The 21,189-nt window shown below is 38.1% G+C and overlaps 1 protein-coding gene and 1 non-coding gene across 6 annotated transcripts in view; one reads left to right on the top strand and one right to left on the bottom strand.

The window, feature by feature from the left end:
- Positions 1-21,189, top strand: part of RPRD1A (regulation of nuclear pre-mRNA domain containing 1A) — a 72,673-nt gene that overhangs the window by 7,914 nt on the left and 43,570 nt on the right. The gene's annotated exons all lie outside the window — the stretch shown is intronic.
- LOC125134864 (U6 spliceosomal RNA) lies at positions 999-1,105 on the bottom strand. Its single transcript, XR_007136851.1, has one exon. It is a non-coding gene; the product is annotated as a U6 spliceosomal RNA (small nuclear RNA).

Here is a 21,189-nt window from a genome sequence, read left to right as displayed (position 1 = left end):
AACACTACAATACTCAATTGATTTATATTAACATAAAATTACCTTTTTGCTTTTTGGCTGCACATGCATCATGCAGAAGTTCTAGGACTAAGGATCACATCCAAGCCACAGCAGTGACAGTGCCGAATCTTTAACCCACTGAGCCTCCAGGGAAGTCCAAAAATAACATTATTTTAGTTATTTATTTTTTTTGTCTCTCTCTCTCTTTTTTTTTTTTTTTTTAGGGCAGCACCCATGGCATATGGAAGTTCCCCAAGCTGGGGGTTGAATCAGAGCTGCAGCTGCTGGCCTACACCACAGACACAGTAATGAGGGATCCAGGTTGAATCTCTGACCTATAGTGCAGCTTGTGGCCATGCCAGATCCTTAACACACTGAGAGGGGCCAGGGATCAAACCCATGTCCTCATGGATACTAGTTGGGGTCGTTACCTCTGAGCCACAACAGGAACTCCTCTTATTTATATATTTGTTTGTTTGTTTTTGCTTTTTAGGGCCACACCCGTGGCATATGGAGGTTCCCAGCTGCCTACACCACAGCTCACTGCAGTGCTGGATCCTTAACCCACTGAACAAGGCCAGTGATTGAACCTGCATCCTCATGGATACTAGTTGGGTTCATTAACCACTGAGCCATGACAGGAACTCCACTCCTATTTTTTTAAAAAAAATTTGGAGTTCCCGTCGTGGCGCAGTGGTTAACGAATCGGACTAGGAACCATGAGGTTGCGGGTTCCGTCCCTGCCCTTGCTCAGTGGGTTAATGATCCAGTGTTGCCATGAGCTGTGGTGTAGGTTGCAGACGCGGCTCGGATCCCTCGTTGCTGTGGCTCTGGCGTAGGCCAGTGGCTACAGCTCCAATTCGACCCCTAGCCTGGAACCTCCATATGCCACGGGAGCGGCCCAAAGAAATAGCAAAAAAAAATTTATTGGAGTGTAGTTGACTTATAGAATTATGTTAAGTTTCAGGTATACAACAAAGCAAATCAGTTTTATTTATAAAAATATGGAATTCTTCACAAATTTGTATGTCATCTTTGTGAAGAGGCCATGCTAATCTTCTCTGTATCATTCCAGTTTTAATATATGTGCTACTGAAGTGAGCGCCGAAAATAACATTTTTAATGAAAAATAACTATTTGCTAAAAATATTAAAGAGAGGAGTGGTTGATTTACAATTTTTTTTGCAAGTCTTTATGTCTCTCTTAATTGAAAGCTGAAGTCTCATGTCTGCTTTTGCATTCAGTCTTATGATGTATATCACATGACCCCTGGAATGAGAGGATGAGAGTGAAAAAGACACATAATGTCTTATTATTATTGTGAAAATAGTTCTGAGTTCATGGACTCCATTAAAGGGCTTTGAGGACCCCCCCAGTGATTCAGACTGGATTCTAAGAACAGGATCATTTCTTATTACTGGTCAATTACTGATCAAGAGGCTAGCACACATTGCTTTGCGTTAAGCAGGTATGTTGTTCCTTCCAAAGTGTTAAATCCTACTCAGTGTGAACTTAAACAGAATTTACAAAATTGGGGGGGGGGTAGTGTAATCTTCTTTAGGTTCTCTTTCCTATGCCATACAGCTTTTAAAATGGATATTTTTACTGCTTCAAAATTTAAGCAAATTACCCTTAAATTTCTAATAAAAATAAAAGTTTATTCCTACTTTAAACAAACATAATGTGATAGTTTGTAATTTTACAAGTGTATTTTTGAATTTTTCATTTGAAATTGAAAGTTTCTCCTCTTGGTGTCCTTTATTCAGCAAATTCCTATTGAGTTCCTGCTCTGTTAGACCAAGAATGATTCAGCAGATAAAAGAGACATAGCTGTCTTCATGGAGCTTACATATCAGTCAGGCAACAAACTGCTGAACTAGAAACTGCATAGTGATGCAAAGGAAAAATATAATTGGGAAACTAGCTTAGTTTAGGCAATCAGGGAGTTCTCTTCTTTGATTTGAAATTTGAAGTGTGAGTAGAATTTACTAGGAGCCATACGAAATATATAGACAGTTTTTGCTGTTGCTTTAATCATTTGAATTTGGTCTTATATAGAACAAATGTAATTTGGCATTTTAAGTGTAACATTTCAGTTTATAACTCCGTTTTTGGAACTAAGCAGGATAGGAAGGTCAGTATTTTAGGTAAACTTTTAATGTTTTATGTCTGCAGAGAACTTTAAGTGATTTAAGAGTTTTACTTTTTTTTTTTTTTTTTTTTTTTTTGTCATTTCTTGGGCCGCTCCTGTGGCAGATGGAGGTTCCCAGGCTAGGGGTCTAATCGGAGCTGTAGCCGCTGGCCTATGCCAGAGCCACAGCAACGAGGGATCTGAGCTGCTTCTGCAGCCTACTCCACAGCTCCTGGCAATGCCGGATCGTTAACCCACTGAGCAAGGGCAGGGACGGAACCCGCAACCTCATGGTTCCTAGTTGGATTCGTTAACCACTGAGCCACGACGGGAACTCCTGATATAATCAGATTTTTAAAATCTTTTTGTTTATAAAAATGTACAAAGAGGATTGTAATGATGAATTATTTAGTCATCTTTCTGTCTTTCTAGATTTTTTTGGTCATTTTGGTTCTCTAGCTTAACTCTTGGCTGTTATCAGGTACCTGTTAGTCTTCTTCCTTTTTAAAAAAAAAAAAAAATTTTTTTTTTTTAGGGCTGAATGTGTGGCATGTAGAAGTTCCCAGGCTCCTTAACCCACTGAGCGAGGCCAAGGATTGAACCTGCATCCTCATGGATATTAGTCAGGTTCATCACCACTGAGCCACAATAGGAACTCCAATCCTTGTCTTCTTTTTATAGCTTTTCCTTAATCCCTTTTATCTATAATAACTGATAAACTTAGAAAAAAAATTTATTGTCCTATCTATTTTCCAGTTGTGTTATAAAATACTGGAGTTGATTAGGTAATAACATGGACATGATATGAAACTTAAAAGGCACAAATGGTTATAAAGAAAGGAGTAAGTCAATTTAACAATTGTTAACAATCTATTAATATTTCTCCCAGAATTTTCTGTGTTTATAATCATATATATATATGTTATAATTTCTTTTGCTCCCTTCATGTTTAGACAAATTGTAGGGTATTATATAGACTTTCTCTGCTTTTGCTTCTTTTCTTTTTAATAGATCTTTCAAATTGTGATGTATTTATATATAAGAAGTTGCCTCATTTTAAAATATGACTGCATTGTATTCCATTTTATATATGCACCAAAATTTGTATAACCATTACTCTATTGATGAACATTTAGAATGTCAGTTTTTATCTTATAATTCATAAGTATTTATGTTACTAAGTATTCTAGGTATTTTCTTAATGGTTTCAGCCAATAGAAGTGGTAGGCATAGATTTATCACATCATTTTATTTAAGTTCTTTTCACTCCCACCCATTTGAAATGCCTCCTTTAACATACAATCAGTTTTCATATATGTTTGGCATATTTATGTTTTCATATCTCGTAGGACATTCCCCCCCATTCCTATCGTACCTCCGCAAATTGCTCCTTTTTTCTTCTTGTGGCTCCTTGTTTTATTTTTCCATATAAACTCTAAAATCAGCTTGTCATTTACATGAAAAAATTATTAGTATTTTATTATTTTAAAAAGAATTCACATCTGTTTGATGGTGACTCAGGCTGAGAGTTGTGCAGTCTTATTCTAAATGCATTTGTTGTAATTGTTTAAATAAATGGTTCTCACTTGTTCAGACATTAGTTCATGATGCTTTGTAAAACCCCGTGAAGACATTAAGTGCACATTTAAGTTTATAATAACTGTATAACTTTGTGTTAAATATATCTCTAATTCTAGAAGAAAGTGGCAAAGGATTAAGTCATGCAGAAGGGCTTAAAAACTAAAAATATTTATATTAATTTTTTTAATTGGAAAAATGTTTCACATTACAACAAATGCATTAATTGATTTTTGTGATAACATTTTGGTGCAGTTCAAGGAATATTCTGCTTTTAGAGCTTAATTTAAAAACCTTATCTAGGAGTTCCCGTCGTGGCACAGTGGTTGACGAATCCGACTGGGAACCATGAGGTTACGGGTTTGGTCCCTGCCCTTGCTCAGTGGGTTAACGATCCGGCATTGCCGTGAGCTGCGGTGTAGGTTGCAGACGCAGCTCAGATCCCGAGTTGCTGTGGCTCTGGCGTAGGCTGGTGGCTGCAGCTCCAATTCGACCCCTAGCCTGGGAACCTCCATGTGCCGCAGGAGCAGCCCAAGAAATAGCAAAAAGACAAAAAACAAAACAAAAAATAATAAAAAAAAAAACCCTTATCTATTTAACTCTATGCTTTTTTGTCTCTTATAGTATTGGCACAAACTATAATGCAGACTGTATTCTACTTAATAGATTATTCTTTAAAACAAGTGGATCTGAGCTGCGTCTGCAACCTGCACCACAGCTCATGTCACACCAGATGCTTAACCTTGAGCAAGACCAGGGATTGAACCTGAATTCTCATGGTTCTCAGTCAGGTTCATTACCACTGAGCCGTGATAGGAACTCCTATTTTTAGTTTTTTGAGGAAGCTCTGTACTCTTTTCTATAGTGGTTTCACCAATTTATATTACCACCAATAATGTAGAAGGGTTCTTTTTTCTTCATACCCTCTCCAGCATTTGTTATTTGTAAACTTTTTAGTAATGGCCATTCTGACCTGTGTGTGTTGGTTACCTTATTTTAGTTTTGATTTATTTCTCTAATAATTTGCATTGTTGAGCATCTTTTCAGGTGCCTATTGGCCATCTGTCTTCTTTGGAGTAATGTCTGTTTAGGTCTGTGCATTTTTTTTCAGTTGGATTGTTTGTTGTTGTTGTATGAGCTGTTTGTATATGTTTGAAATTAAGCCCTTGTCAATTGCATCGTTTGCAAATATTTTTTGTCCCATTCCATAGATTGTCTTTTTGTTTTGTTTATGGTTTCCTTTGCTGTGCAAAAGTTTGAAAGTTTGATTAGGTCTCATTTGTTTATATTTGTTTTTATTTCTATTGCCTTGGGAGACTAACCTAAGAAAACATTGGTATGATTTATGTCGGGATGTTTTCTTCTAGGAGTTTTATGGTGTCATGTCTTATATTATTATGTTATAGTTTGGTTTTATATATGGTGTGAGGGTACGTTCTAACTTCATTGATTTACATGCAGCTGTCCATCTTTCCCAACTTGCTAAAGAGACTGTCTTTCCCATTGTATATTCTTGCCTTTGTCAAAGATTAATTGGTGGGTTTATTTCTAGGCCCTCTATTCTCTTCCATTGATGCAAATGTCTGTTTTGTGTCAATATCACACCGTTTTGACTACTGTAGCTTTATAGTATTGTCTGAGGTCTGGGAGGGTTATGCCTTAGAGAAGTGGTTCTTAAAGTGTGGTCACTGGATCCCTCTTGGTAGATGACCAAGACCTTCTTATGGGGTGCATGGGACAAGGTAAAAATTATTTTTGTAATCTTACTATTTCATATCACTTTCCTCACTGTGCTTATGAAAGTAGCTTAGACTACTAATTTTGTTAAGTCTTGGCTGTTTGTGCGTGTGTGTGCGTGTGCATGAGCATGCCCATGCACACTTTTTCATTATGATAAAATATATTATAATGTAAAACTTAACATTGTAACCTTTTTTCCTTTATTGTGCTGAAGTATGCATAATATAAATTTATCATCTTAATCATTTTTTAAATGTTCATTTCAGTGCAATTAAGTCCATTTTCATTGTTTTGCAGCTGTTATCACCATCCACCACTAGTTTTTTCATTTTCCCAAACTGAAACTTCATGCCCATTAAACCGTGATTCCCTATTCTTTCCCAATCTGTGGTGACCATCCTTCTACTTCCTGTCACCATGACTTTCACTACTCTAGTTGCCTCAGTTAAGTGAAATCATAGAGTTCTCATCATGGCTCAGCAGTCAGTGAACCTGACTAGCAACATGAGGATGCAGGTTTGATCCCCAGCCTTGCTCAGTGGGTTAAGGATCCGGTGTGGCTGTGGTGTAGGCTGGCAGCTGTAGCCCTGATTAAGCCCCTAGCCTGGGAACCTCCATATTGTCACAGGTGTGGTCCTAAAAAGCAAAAAAAAAAAAAAAGTGAAATCACACAGTTTATTCTTTGTGACCGGCTTATTTAACTTAGCATAATGTCTTCAGAGTTTATTCATGATTAGCATTTGTCAGAATTTTTTTCCTTTTTAAAGCTGAAGAAAACTCTTGTATGTATATATGACGTTTTATTTGTTGATGATACTAACATTGCTCCCACTTTTTGGCTATTGTGAATAATGCTGGTATGAACATGGTTGTACAGATATCTGTGTCCCTTCTTCATTTCTTTTGAATGTATACCTAGAAGTGGAGTTGATAAATCATAGGGTAATTCTTCGTTTAATCTTTTGAGAAACAACTGTACTGTTTTCCACACTGGCTGTACCTTTTTATTTTTACTTTTTGTTTTTTAGGGCCACGCCCACGGCATATGGAGGTTCCCAGGCTAGGGGTCTAATCAAAGCTACAGCTGCTGGCCTATGCCACAGCAATGCCAGATCTGAGTGAGCTACGTCTGAGACCTATACCATAGCTCACGGCAACGCTGAATCCTTTACCCAGTGAACGAGGCCAGGGATCAAATCTGCAACCTCATAGTTCCCAGTGGGATTTGTTTCAGCTACGCCACGACGGGAACTCCTGGCTGTACCTTTTTACATTCTCATACTTGCAGTGCTCCAGGATTCCAGTTCTGCACACATCTTCACCAGTGCTTGTTATTTTCAGTTTTTTGTTTTGTTCTGGCACATAAGACATTCTCATGGTTATGGAGTGATATCTGTTGCTGGTTTTAAATTTCCATTTCCATAATGACTAGGGTTTATTTCTGGGCTTTCTATTCCATTGGTCTGTATATCTGTCCTTATGCCTGTACCATACTATTCTGATTGCTGTAATTTTCTAGTAAGTATTGAATCATGAAGTACGAGTCTTTCAACTTTAATTTTCTTTTTTAAAGATTGTTGTTGGCTATTTGGGATCGCTTGGGAATCTATATGAATTTTAGGATGGTTTCCTCTATTTCTGCCAAAATGCCATTGGGAGTTTGATAGGAATTACATTTATTTTGTAGGTTGCTTTAAGTAGTGTTACCTTGACAATATTAAGCATGAAAATAGGATATATTTCAACTTTTTTGTGTCTTCTTTTATTTCTTACAGTTTTTGGTGCACAAGTCTTACACCTCTTTGGTTAAATTTATTCCTAAGCATTTTATTCTTTCTGATAAAATTTTATTTTATTTTATTTTTTGTCTTTTTAGGGCCGCACCCGTGGCATACGGAGGTTCCCAGGCTAGAGGTCAAATTGGCGCTGTATCTACCAGCCTACGCCACAGCCACAGCAATGTGGGATGAGAGCTGTGTTTGTGACCTACACCACAGCTCATGGCAACGCTGGATCCTTAACCCACTGAGCAAGGCCAGGGATCGAATCCGCGTCCTCATGGGTGCCAGTTGGGTTCCCTAACCACTGAGCCACGATGGGAACTCCCTTTTTGATAAAATTTTGAGTAGAATTGTTTTCTTTGTTTTTTTGATTGTTCATGGTTAATTTATATAGAATTGAGGTTCATTTTTGGATGTTTTGTGTTCTGCAACTTTGCGGAATTCATTTATTAGGCTCTTTTGTGTGTGTGTGTGTGTGTGGGTGGGTTCATTAAGGTTTTATATAAGTAACATCTGTGAACAGAGGAGTATGCTAAAATACTATATTCCGAACATTGTGGAGAAAATACGCCTGTGTGATTGAGCTGTGAGCGAATAAACCAGCTGCTTTTTTCATAGAGCACCATTTTGTTTGAAAAAATGACTGGCAGGAGAAACTGGTTATTCAGATGTGGATTTTTTGGCAGATGTTTTCGTAAAAATCAGTGTAATGAGTCTATTTCATCAAGGAGGACAACTGACAATATTTGTTACCCATTATAAAATTTAACTTTTCAAGCAGAAATCACAATTTTGAAAATCTTAACTGTGCCATTATGAGCCTGACAACTTCCCAATTCTTTTAAACACTTTTTCAGTGAAGTAGTGGTATTTACAAATGTGATTTTTTAAAATATTGTCTAATGAAATGTTTCAGCAGTTGGAATGTTTGCATAACTCAGCAAACCAGTATTTTTCTTTCTTTTTTTGGGGGGGGTATCTATTTAGGGCCGCATCCATGGCATTTGGAGGTTCCCATGCTAGGGGTCGAATTGGAGCTGTAGCTGCTGGCCTCCACCAGAGCCACAGCAACGAGGGATCCAAGCCTTGTCTGCAACCTACACCACAGCTCATGTCAGTGCTGGATCCTTAACCCGCAGAACGAGACTCAGGGATTAAACCCACATCCTCATGGATGCTATTGGGTTTGTTAATTGCTGAGCCATGATGGAAACTCCAAACCAGTGTTTTTCAAAAGACCAATGTGGAATTGTGCAAAATTATATTTGAGTGAAAAATCTATTCAGAGATTATGGCAGTCTAAAGTATTTTAATGTAAAAGAGTTTTAGAAGTTCATTGATAATGTTTCTAGGTTCTATATTACAATTTAGAATCTTTTTAAAAACTATAACTTGTTGGGTTTTGGTGTGGTTTCAAAGAATATCCATTATTAACTGTAAAGATTGTTAAAACCCTTTCTCTTACCATTTTTATATCTGGGTATGGTCTGCTTTTTATCATTTCTTTTAGTAAAACAGTGTATTGTGGTATATTTAATAGGGAAGCAGGTATGAGAATCTAGATGTATTCTCTTTAGCTGGCGATTTACAAAAAATAAAACATTATGACTCTTTTCACTTAAAAAATTTGTTTTTAGAAATACATTTTTTTGGAGTTCCCTAGTGGCTCAGTCAGTTAAGGACCTGGTGTGACTGCCGTGGCCCAGGTTGCTGCTGTGGTGTGGGATTTGACCTTTGCCCCAGGAACTTTTTCATGTCATGGGCAGGGCCAAAAAATAAATAGATTTCCTAAAAAGGAAATGTATTTTATTTTATTTTTTTTGTCTTTTTGCCTTTTCTTGAGCTGCTCCACATGGAGGTTCCCAGGCTAGGGGTCGAATCGGAGCTGTAGCCACCGGCCTATGCCAGAGCCACAGCAACATGGGATCTGAGCCACATCTGCAACCCACACCACAGCTCATGGCAATGCTGGATCCTTAACCCACTGAGCAAGGCCAAGGATCGAACCTGCAACCTCATGGTTCCTAGTCGGATTCGTTAACCACTGTGCCACAACGGGAACTCCATAAAAAGGAAATATATTTTAAAACAAATGTTATTTATATTAACATGTAATTTTTAAGATTATTGTCTTTTTATTATTTATTTATTTATTTTCATTTTTGGCCGTCCTGTGGCATATGGAGTTCCTGGGCCAGGGATGAGATCCGATCTGTGGTCACGACCAATGCCACAGCTGTGACAGTGCTAGATCCTTAACCCTCTGTGTGGGGCCAGGGATCAAACCTGTGTCCCACTGCTCCCAGGACTCTGCCAATCCCATTGCACTACAGCAGGAACTTCAAAAATTATTTTTAAATGAATTAGTACATACTTTAAAAATCATTGTTTTAATTCTTAATAAGGTAAGTGTTGGTGGATATAACCTACATGAACAAAAGCTATTTGGAATTCTCAGTAATTTGAGGTCTTTTTTTTCTGTCTCTTTAGGGCCATACCCGTGGCATAGGGAAGTTCCCAGGCTAGGGGTCGAATTTGAGGTGTAACTGCTGGCCACACCACACCACACCACACCACACCACACCACAACCACAGCAACGCCAGATTTGAGCTGTGTCTGCGACCTACACCACAGCTTTAACCACTGATCGAGGCCAGGGATCGAACCCAAATCCTCATAGATACTAGTTGGGTTCTTTACGCTGAGCCACAACAGGAGCTCCAGGAGTTTTTCAGTAATCTTGATTACTTGATTAGCTATATACTAAGTCTTGAAATCAGGTGGATTGATTTCTTGCACTGTAATTGCAGAATTATTTTAGGTATTCTAATTCTTTTGCTTTTCTTTACAGATTTTAGAATAATCTGGTCTATATCAATAAAATTATTTTACTGGGATTTTTCTAAGAATTGCATTAATCCTGCATATCAGTTTAGACAGAACTGGCATATTTATTTATTTATTTTGGTCTTTTTGCTATTTCTTGGGCCGCTCCTGCGGCATATGGAGGTTCCCAGGCTAGGGGTCTAATCAGAGCTGTAGCCACCAGCCTACTCCAGAGCCACAGCAACGCGGGATCCGAGCTGCGTCTGCAACCTACACCACAGCTCGCGGCAACGCTGGATCGTTAACCCACTGAGCAAGGGCAGGGACCGAACCCGCAACCTCATGGTTCCTAGTCGGATTCGTTAACCACTGTGCCACGATGCGAACTCCTTTTTTTTTTTTTTTTGGAGAACTGGCATATTTATTATGTCACGTTTTCTAGTCTGTGAACATGGTGTATTTCTCCAATTATTTAAATTTTCTTTAATAGTTTTTATCAACATTATGTAGCTGGACATCATACAAGTCCTGTAAATGTTTTGTTATATTTAATATTTAAGTCATTTATTTTGAGCAATTTAAAAGGGTGTTGTATTTTTAATTTTACTGCTTACATATTTATTGCTAATATATTGAAGTACAAATGTTACAATAGCCAAGATGTGGAAACAACCTAAGTGTCCAAGATGAATGGGTAAAGAAGTTGTGATACACACACACACACACACACACACACACACACACACACACACACACATATGTTTGTTTATATGTAGCAAAATATTCAATCTTAAATGATGCCATTTGTAACAATGTAGATGGACCTTTAGGACATAATGCTATGTGAAATAAATCAGAGAAAGATATACTGTATGATCTCATAAGTGGAGTCTTAAAAAAGCTTCAAATTCATAGAAAAAGAAATCAGATTTGGGGTTGCCTCTGGTAGGGGTATAGGAAGGGAAGTTGATGGTCAAAAGGTATATACTAGTAGTTACAAGATAAATAAGTAGTAGGGATGTAATGTACAACATGATGCCTCTAACACTACTGTGTGATTTATATGACAGTGTTAAGAAAAGTAAAGTCTAAGAGATCTCATTACAAGGAGAAGTATTTTAATCTTTTTTTTGTATGTGTGTGATGATGAATGTTAACTTATTGCGGTAATCAGTTCACAGTATATGTAAATCAAACCATTATGTTGTATACCTTGAACTGATGTAGTGCTGTAGGTCAACTATATCTCAAAAAACTGGGGCTGGGAGAAGCAGCTGCTTCTTTATTTTTCTGTTTTCAATTTCATTGATTTCTGCTTTTACTTTTGTTATTTCCTCCTGTTTGCTTGTGTTTATTTTGCTCTTTTTTAAAAAAGTTTTTAAAATTATAGGAGCTTTACGGTGTTGTGATAATTTCTGCTGTACAATACTGTTTTGTTTTCTAAGTTTTTGAAGTGGGGACTTAGATTATTGATTTTGGACTCGTTCATCTTTTCATCTTTTCTAATGTGTGCATTCAGTGCTACAAGTTTCTCAGCACTGCTTCAGCTTGTATTTTCAACATATTTGCATATCTAGTTGAAGCATTTTATGATGGCTGTCTTAAAATCTTTGTTAAGCAGTTCTCAAATCTCTTGTCATTTAATGTTGGCATCTATCAGTTGTCTTTCTTCATTCCATTTGAGGTCCTCCGGGTTCTTGGTATGATGGAAGATTTTTGCTTGACCCATAGATTTTTTTGTATTATGTTATGATGCTCTAGACCTTACTTAATCCTATTTTAGCTGGGTTTCTCTGACACTATCCCATAAGGGGAGGGACATGTTCTTTGTTATGGCCGGGGTACTAGTGGGAGTTCTGGCTCCCCCTGAGACTTCCACTGATATCGCAGAGTTGGAGGAATGAATGTGTGGCCCTAACCCTGCTGGGCCATGGTGGAAATCCTGACTTTCCACTAGGCCTTCTGTGGCAGCACTCCAGTGGGGAGTACCTCCTTTTTACTGGGAGGGGTGGAAGTCCAGGCTCACTATTTTGCATTTTATGATACCAGTCTGGGCTCTACCTTACAGCCTTTGCTGGTGGGTGTGAGTGGGGTCACAGACTTTTCTTTTTACAGCTGCACTGCGGCCTGTGGATGTTCCCAGGCTCAGGGTTGAATTGGAGCTGCAGCTGAGGCCTATGCCACAGACCTACACCACAGCCATTCAACACTGGATCCAAGCTGCATCTGTGACCAGTGCTGCAGCTTGCAGCAAAACCAGATCCTTAATCCACTGATCGAGGCCAGGAATCAAACCCACATCCTCACAGAGACAGTGTTGGGTCCTTAACCCACTGAGCCACAGCAGGAACTCCCAGTTGTTTTTTTTTTTTCTTTTTCCTTTCTGTGGTGTGTTTGGCTAGAGTAGATAGGCACCTGTTAGGACTTCTGGGTTGTTTGCCTCCTCAACTTTGAATCTGAGATGTATGAGGCAAGGTTCCTAGCCAGTCTATCCTTTTTCTCTTCCTGTATTTGCTTTATGTATAATGTCCAGGATTTGTAGTTGTACTTTGCAGAAGGAATAGGGAAAAGTATATCTACTCTGTCTTCCCAGAAGCAGGAGTCCCCTACAAATTGGTCTTTTTATATTGGTATTGGGATATATTATTAGGAACTCTGAGACTAGTGTTTTCTATTAGTATTTTTTTTGTTTTTGGTACTGTGGGATATTTTCAGGTTTGCTTGTTGTGTTAGTATTTTAACAAGCTTACTTTAATATAAATATATATTAAACACTATATTAGTTTAAAACATACATTTATTGTAATATTTAAAAAAGTACAGTAGTAGGTAAAACTACTAAGTAAAAACTGATTATAAGGAGGTTGGCTATCCTCAAATTAATCTGTAAATTTAGGGCAGTCTTCTATAAAAAATTTGCTTTCTTAGAAGAAATTTATAGCTAATTCTGTAGATCATTGGGAAAAGTGAATGTGGAGGAAATGTCATGGCAGTTTTTTTCTTTTGAATTTTGATAGTTTTGAAGAAAAAACAGGAGTTCCCGTCGGGGTGCAGTGGTTAACGAATCCGACTAGGAACCATGAGGTTGCGGGTTCGGTCCCTGCCCTTGCTCAGTGGGTTAACGATCCGGCGTTGCCGTGAGCTGTGGTGTAGGTTGCAGATGCGGCTCGGATCCTGAGTTGCTGTGGCTCTGGCGTAGGCCGGTGGCTACGGCTCCGATTCAACCCCTAGCCTGGGAACCTCCATATGCCGCGGGAGTGGCCCAAAAAATAGCAACAACAACAACAACAACAACAAAGACAAAAAAAAAAGACAAAAAAGAAAAAACAACAATGAAAGTGGTTGCCCTTTTAGGTATCCAGGTAGTTGGTGAAGACATTGAAATTAGAAGAGTACAATGTTGGTACAGGAAGAGGAATATATATGAAAGGAATAAAGTAGAGATATTTGAGGAGACCCATTTTATATGGGCAGTTGGTAAATTAGACCCTTGAAATTCATGGGCTGAGGTGGAATACTAACAAATGATTTTTAAATTCCTAACTAGTACCCTATGTGAAATTAATCCAGTTGAATTAAAGATACAACATTGAAAAGAATAAACTATGGGAGTTCCTGCCGTGGCACAGTGGGCTAAGTATTCTGCAGCTGCTTGGGTTGCTGCAGAGGTATGGGTTGAACATCTCTGGCCTGGTACATTGGGTTAAAGTATCTGGCATTGTTGCAGCTGTGGCTCAGATTCAGTCCCTGGCCCAGGAACTTCCATGTGCTGCAGATGCAGACATTAAAAAATAAAATGAGCTATGGAGTCATGTAAGAAGAATATATATTATATATTTGTAATCATTTCTAGCTTTGGATTGTGAAAGGACTTGTAAGTATGTTAAGGCCATGAATCACATAGGAAATAGATTTGGTTACATGAAGTTATAAAACCCTTGAATGAAGAAAATATCAAATTTCAGTGTAAAGCAACATATTTGGAGAAAATATTTGCACTACCTAAAACAAGAAAAAGCTAATATCCATAGCACTCTTATGAGTTGATAAGAATAGCAAACAGCTAAGTAGAAAAATAGGGAACATGATATGAGTAGGTGATTTACAAAAGAAAGAATATAAACAACTAAGAATTCAGCTTTAGTAGTATACAGGGAATTGCAAATAAAAACATGGTTTTACTCCCAGGAGGTTGGTAAAGATCTTAAATATTAATAGTATTGTGTTAGCAGACGAGCATTTTTATGTGGTAAGAATTCAAAGAGTCTTTTTGGGTGGCAAGTTGACAATGTCTGTCAAAATTAAAATTGCATACCTTTTAACCTTCCACCTTTGCCTTTCAGAATCTATCCTGTAGAAATACTTACTCAGGTTTACAAAGATTGAAAATATTTAAAAGATTTGAAACTATGCATGCGTGTGTGTGTGTGTGTGTGTGTGTGTCATGTGACTAGCTATTAAAAGAAATGAGATTCTTAAAGAGAGTTTGGTAACAGATCTGTTTATGAATACAAAAATACTTTGGATATATGAAGTGTGAGGAAGACTGTAAAACATTAAATATAGCATGATCTCATTTAAGGAAAAATTCTTAAGTATACCTGTATATATGTCAATAAGTATATAATATACACAAAGGCACGTAAAATGGTCTATAAAGGGTCCACACACCAAATAATTAACTCATTCATGATGAGGGGATGGAGAGGAAAGATTTCTTTTTTTTTGACTGTGCCCACATCATGTGAAAGTTCCTGGGCCAGGGATCAAACCCGTGTCCTGGCACTGCAGGATGCTGATGACTGTGTTGTGTCACAGCAAGAACTCCAGCAACTACCTCTTTAAAAAGTATTTTTTATGAACTTACAGATTTGTAGATGTTTGTATTGTAGCCATTTTTGATACTCTTTGGCCAGGGCAACATCTTAGAGCATTGGTTGTGTCCTTGGATACAACCCTAGTAATTTATTTTTTTATTTTTTATTTTTTATTTTTTGCCTTTTTCTTGGGCTGCTCCCACAGCATATGGAGGTTCCCAGGTTAGGGGTCCAATTTGAGCGGTAGCTGCCAGCCTACACCACAGCCACAGCAACGCGGGATCCAAGCCAAGTCTGCAACCTACACCACAGCTCACAGCAACGCCAGATCCTTAACCCACTGAGCAAGGCCAGGATCGAATCCGCAACCTCATGGTTCCTAGTCGGATTTGTTAACCACTGCGCCACGATGGGAGCTCCCAACCCTAGTAGTTTTAAAAATAGCTCTTTTACTTTATATCATGACAAGATGTTTCAGGCTTATCTTATGTAAGCCTGCTTTTATTAACAAAATGTTATATAGGGACTGTAGTGTGTGTTGATTAATTTAAGTGCATTTCTTTGAGTACATTACTTTAATACTTGTTTCATTGGTAAATGGGAATAATAACTTATTCTGTAGGGTTGTTTCGAAGATTAAATGAGATTCATAATAAACTTCCAGAACATAAGAAATAAGTCAGTTTTAGTTTAAAAATGTTACTCTTAATACGCCAAAAAAGTTTTAGTTTCACTTCCACTCTATAAGCATAATGAGAATAAACAATGTGATGTATATTCTTTAGAACTCTTTTAACAGTTCACAGTGTCTTTTATAGTGGTATAATGGCCCTGGATGGAGTTTGTTCTTTTCAAGATTTTAAGAGTTCATTTGTTACATATGCCAAAATGAAGGTTCTTAAAATTTGAGGAATTAGAATTGAACTTTGTCCTTTTAGAATGGAAAGATGTCCATTTGTTTGAACCTAGGTGTTTTTTTTTAACACGATAGGTGAGTAGGAGAGACCATGGATGGGTAAATGCACCTGCAGGAAAGTCAATTGGAGCACCAAGTCAGCACTACTGAGAAGCCCTTTTCAGCATGTAGGCCCAAGTTAATCATTTAATGTATAGCTCATGTGTTTCCCTGTTGTGACCTAATTCTTTATTGGTAATTTTTTTTTCTTTTCTTTTCTTTTCAGGGCCACATCTTCGGCACATGGAGAGTTCTAGGCTAGGGGTCAAATTGGAGCTATAGCTGCTGGCCTACGCCACAGCCACCGCAACGCAGGATCCAAGCTGCGTCTGCAACCTACACCACAGCTCACGGCAACGCTGGATCCTTAACCCCCTGAGTGAGGCCAGGGATCAAACCTGCAACCTCATGGTTCCTTATCGGATTTGGTTCTGCTGCGCCATGACGGGAACTCCTTTATTGGTAATTTTTTTTTCATTTTTTAGAGTTTTATTAAAGTGTAGTTGATTTACAATGTTGTGGCAATTTCTGCTGTACAGCAAAGTGGTTCAGTTATATATGTACACACCCATTCTCTTTCAGATTCTTTTTGTATGTAGATTATCACAGAATATTGGGTAGAATTCCCTGTACCATACAGCAGGTCCCTGTTGGCCAGTTATGACATGTGCCACAGTGTTCACATGCCAATCCCAAATCCCCAGTTATTGGTAATTCTTGATCTACCTCAGATTCTTTCTTGATCTTCCCCTGAAGTAAAGCTGTCTACTGTGTGTGTGCTTGTGTGGATATAAATACTATATCTTAGATATCTTTCATATCAGTATATAAATCTGTCTCATTTTTGAGTAGTTATAGATTATTAGATTATATAAATGTCCCGTGATTTATTTAGTCCTCTCTTATTGTTATCATGAATATCCATAGTAATTTCTTTGTGTGATTATGAGAAGATACCCATGGGATAAATACCTAGAAACAAAATTTGCAGGATCAAGAAATTTGTGCATTACATTTTCATAACTGTTTCCAAATTATTTTGTAAGAAGTTGAATTAATTTGTATTTTAATCAATGTCCGATGGTATCTAAAGGTGGTTAATCTTACCCATAGTCTTGCCAACTTGAGTTAGTGTCAGACTTTCATCTTGATCAATCTGATAGGTAGAAAATGATAGTAGGTTTTAATTGCTTAACATTTGTGTTTTTTGACCTTCCCATTCATAATACTTGCCTGTTTTTCTGTAGGTTATTTTGTGAGAACTCTAGAATGGAGAAAGGAAAGGAAATATTTGAACCCAATACATTGAAAATAAGAGTAGCTAGATCTATAAGAAACTTTGTTTTTTGTAATCTGAATTTGAAGTTGAAGTTTCTGAGAGTAGTAAAATTTTACATGCATTCCCATTTCAGCTTCTGGATGAGGTTAAGACCAGAAGCCAAGAAAAGTAGTGGTTTTGACCCTTGACCTAGGAACCTGGGTGTGTCATGAGTGTGGCCAAAAAAAAAATGGCCTTTCTTCTGATTATCTTCTGTAAGACCTACAGTAAGGCTCATTGTTTTGTATGCGCACGCATGTATGTGTATATATTTGTTTATTCAGTTTTTTTGTGGCCCCTCTGTATAGAAGATTTCCCTGGGAAAAAAGGTTCTTAGGTAACAGTTTTTTTTGTTTGTTTTTTGTTGCTTTTTTAGAGCTGAACCTGCAACATATAGAAGTTCCCATACTAGGGATCAAATTAGAACTGCAGCTTCTAGACTAGACTACGGCCACAGCAATGCCAGATCGTTAACCCATTGATCATTGTCATCTACTGGTTTTAAATTTCAATCTCCATAAAAACACAGTGATTAAATTAGATTTTGATATTCTGTATCATATCAAAACAAATAGGCATATGATCTGAACAGTAAGAAAATAAGTAATGATCCTGTCACTTTTTGATTATGAAGAAGTAAAACTGGAATATGAACTGATCATGAACTATTGAGACTAGATGGCATTTCTGTGATCTTTTGAATAATTTGTTTCATATTGTTTAATTGCCAAGACTTTGTTTGCTTGTTTGTTTGTATTTGTCATTTTAGGGCTGCACCTGCAGCATATGGAAATTCCCAGGCTAGGGGTCAAATTAGAGCTGTAGCCTCTTGCCTGTACCACAGCCACAGCAACTCCAGATCTGAGCCGTGTCTGCAACCTACACCGAAGCTCACAGCAACGCGTGATCATTAACCCACTGAGGGAGGCCAGGAATCGAACCTGCATCTTCATGGATACTAGTCAGGTTCATTACTGCAGAGCTAGAGCAGGAACTCTTAGACTCTTTGAAGCTTTGTAATAGATCTTTTATTTGAATTGTTTGTGAATTATTATGTAACCATTTCTTGTGTGATGGACTGAACTTGTATTGCCCTTTCTGAGGAGGGAGATTATGTTCAACTTGGTAAGTAATGCTGTGTTCTCACATATTAGCCAGCCAGATTTATTATTTGTTTTGATGTACCTGTTCATATACAAAGCCCCTGGGCAAAGGGCTATACTTAGTACGCGCAGAAACTTAAAATTTGGTGAGGTGAGATAAAAGGAAATGGTTTCTTACAGTATGTTGACTGGTGCTTATTTGGCTTATACTTTATTGGTACAGACACAGCAGTATTAACTGGGATGTAATATTTATGGTTGCTTCCAGTGTTTGTGTGATATATTAGTGGAGAGAAAAAATAAAGAAGAAAAGAACCTACTTAGTCATGTGATCTATCATGTGCCAGTTTGTATGGTTTAGCAAACTCCTGATTGAACAAGAAAGTTTATTTTGGTCTGCGCCCAGCGTGGCCCTCAGCATATAGCAAACATTAAACACTAGTTAAGTCGAATGGAAGACTAGGAAAATAAGTCTCTTTATAAGGAATCCTGTGAAGAGGAGAAACATAGATGTTAGTTCAGACCTATTGTTTAACCTTATAGTCTATTGCCAGTAGTTATTTATGAAAGAAATTATGAAATGGCTTATTTGCCCTTCCTATTAACTTTATATGTTTAAGTAACAATTTATGGCTTTATTTACAAATTATCAAAATTTAAATTGCTTGTTGTGATTTGTTCTACATGAAGTTTTATGTATTTTTCTTTTTTTGCTTTTTAGGGCTGCACCTGCGGCATATGGAGGTTCCTAGGCTAGGGGTCAAATTGGAGCTATCGCTGCCGGCCTACACCATAGCAACAGCAACACCAGATCCAAGGTGCGTCTACACCTACACCACAGCTCATGGCAACGCTGGATCCTTAACCCACTGAGCAAGGCTAGGGATCAGACCTGCAACTTCATGGTTCCTAGTTGGATTTGTTTCCACTGTGCCACAGTGGGAACTCCTGTTCTACATAAAGTTTTAAATGGAAGTAAAAATTTTTCCCTGAAAATTTGGAGAGGGTTATCTGTGGCAGTTTCTAGGTATTTCTCATTTTAGCCTGGGTTCCAAAAGGAAAACAGTGAAAATGTTTTTGTATTTGGACCACATACTAGAGTTATACTCATGGTATGGAGTTTGTCTTTTGGAATATATTGGAAATGTATGTTGAAATCTTGTAAATTCATACTATAGTGTTTTTTGCAAAACGATTCTGAATTATTTTTGAGAGATTAGTAGATCACAATTTTTTTTTTGTCTTTTTGCTATTTCTTGGGCCACGCCCGCGGCATATGGAGGTTCCCAGGCTAGGGGTCGAATCGGAGCTGTGGCCACTGGCCTGCGCCAGAGCCACAGCAACGCGGGATCCGAGCCGCGTCTGCAACCTACACCACAGCTCACGGCAACGCCGGATCGTCAACCCACTGAGCAAGCGCAGGGATCGAACCCGCAACCTCATGGTTCCTAGTCGGATTCGTTAACCACCGCGCTACGACAGGAACTCCGATCACAATTTTTTAAAACTGTAAAATAAATACTTTTAAATTTTGTGGTAAAATAAACATAACATAAAAGTGATCAGTTTAATCATTTTAAAGTGTATGGTTTAATACATTCATACTGATCTACAACTATCATCAGCATCCATCTCCAGGACTCTTTTCACCTTTTAAAACTTGAATTCTCTACCCATTAGGCAATAAGTCTCCATATCTCCCTCTCCCTAGCCCCTGGCAACCACCATTCTACTTTGTCTCTATGAATTTGACTATTCTTGGTACCTGATATAAATGGAATCACACAATATATGTCTTTTTGTGACTAGCTTGTTTCGCTTAACATAAGGTCCTCTAGATTCATTCATATTGTGGCATGTGTCAGAACGTCCTTTCTTTTTGAGGCCAAATAGTATTCTATTTGTATGTATATACTGGGTTTTGCTTATTATTCATCTGTTGACAGACACTTGGATTGCTTCCACCTTTTGGCTGTTTTAAATAACACTGCTAACATTCTAAAATATTTTGGTTGCTTTGCTACTAAATCTTTTCAAAAGGTAATAAGTACTCTTTTTCATTTATGATAGAAGGCATAGTCCCGTTGTAGTGGAATTCTTTGGAGTTGGACTTTTTGGATTCAAATCATGGCTGATCCCTACCTGGCTATTTCACTGTGGGCAGATAATCATTTTGATGTTTATTTGTTCAACTGCCAAATGCCAGATAATAATGGTACCTTACATTATTTGGGTTAAATTAGGTAATATGTATAAAGTGCTTAGAACAATTTGAGTTTTTAAACTCATTTTAATGGTAAGAGGGCAAGTACTTGGATTAAATAATACTTCTGATACTTGGGTTAAATGAGGACATTTCTTTGGATGGGGTATTCTGTGGGCAGGGGTAGGTAAAAAAGAGATAGAGTTGGAGTTCCCGTTGTGGCGCAGCGGAAACGAATCTGACCAGGAACCATGAGGTTGCGGGTTCCATCCCTGGCCTTGCTCAGTGGGTTAAGGATCCGGCGTTGCCGTGAGCTGTGGTATAAATTACAGATGCGGCTCGGATCCCATGTTGCTGTGGCTCCGGTGTAGGCTGGTGGCTACAGCTCTGATTAGACCCCTAGCCGGGGGACCTCCATATGCCGTCGGTGTGGCCCTAAAATGACAAAAGAAAAAAAAGAGATAGGGTTGAATAGTGGGAAATTTACTATTAATATCATCTTCATAGGAAGGGGCCCTAGTATTTTTTTTTTGTCCTTTTGTCTTTTTTGTTGTTGTTGTTGCTATTTCTTGGGCCGCTCCCACAGCATATGGAGGTTTCCCAGGCTAGGGGTTGAATCGGAGCTGTAGCCACCGGCCTACGCCAGAGCCACAGCAACGCGGGATCCGAGCCGCGTCTGCAACCTACACCACAGCTCACGGCAACGCCGGATCGTTAACCCACTGAGCAAGGGCAG

This window comes from Phacochoerus africanus, chromosome 8 (genome assembly GCF_016906955.1).
Source record: "Phacochoerus africanus isolate WHEZ1 chromosome 8, ROS_Pafr_v1, whole genome shotgun sequence".
Taxonomy (NCBI): domain Eukaryota; kingdom Metazoa; phylum Chordata; class Mammalia; order Artiodactyla; family Suidae; genus Phacochoerus; species Phacochoerus africanus.
This window is presented reverse-complemented; position numbering and strand designations above follow the sequence as displayed.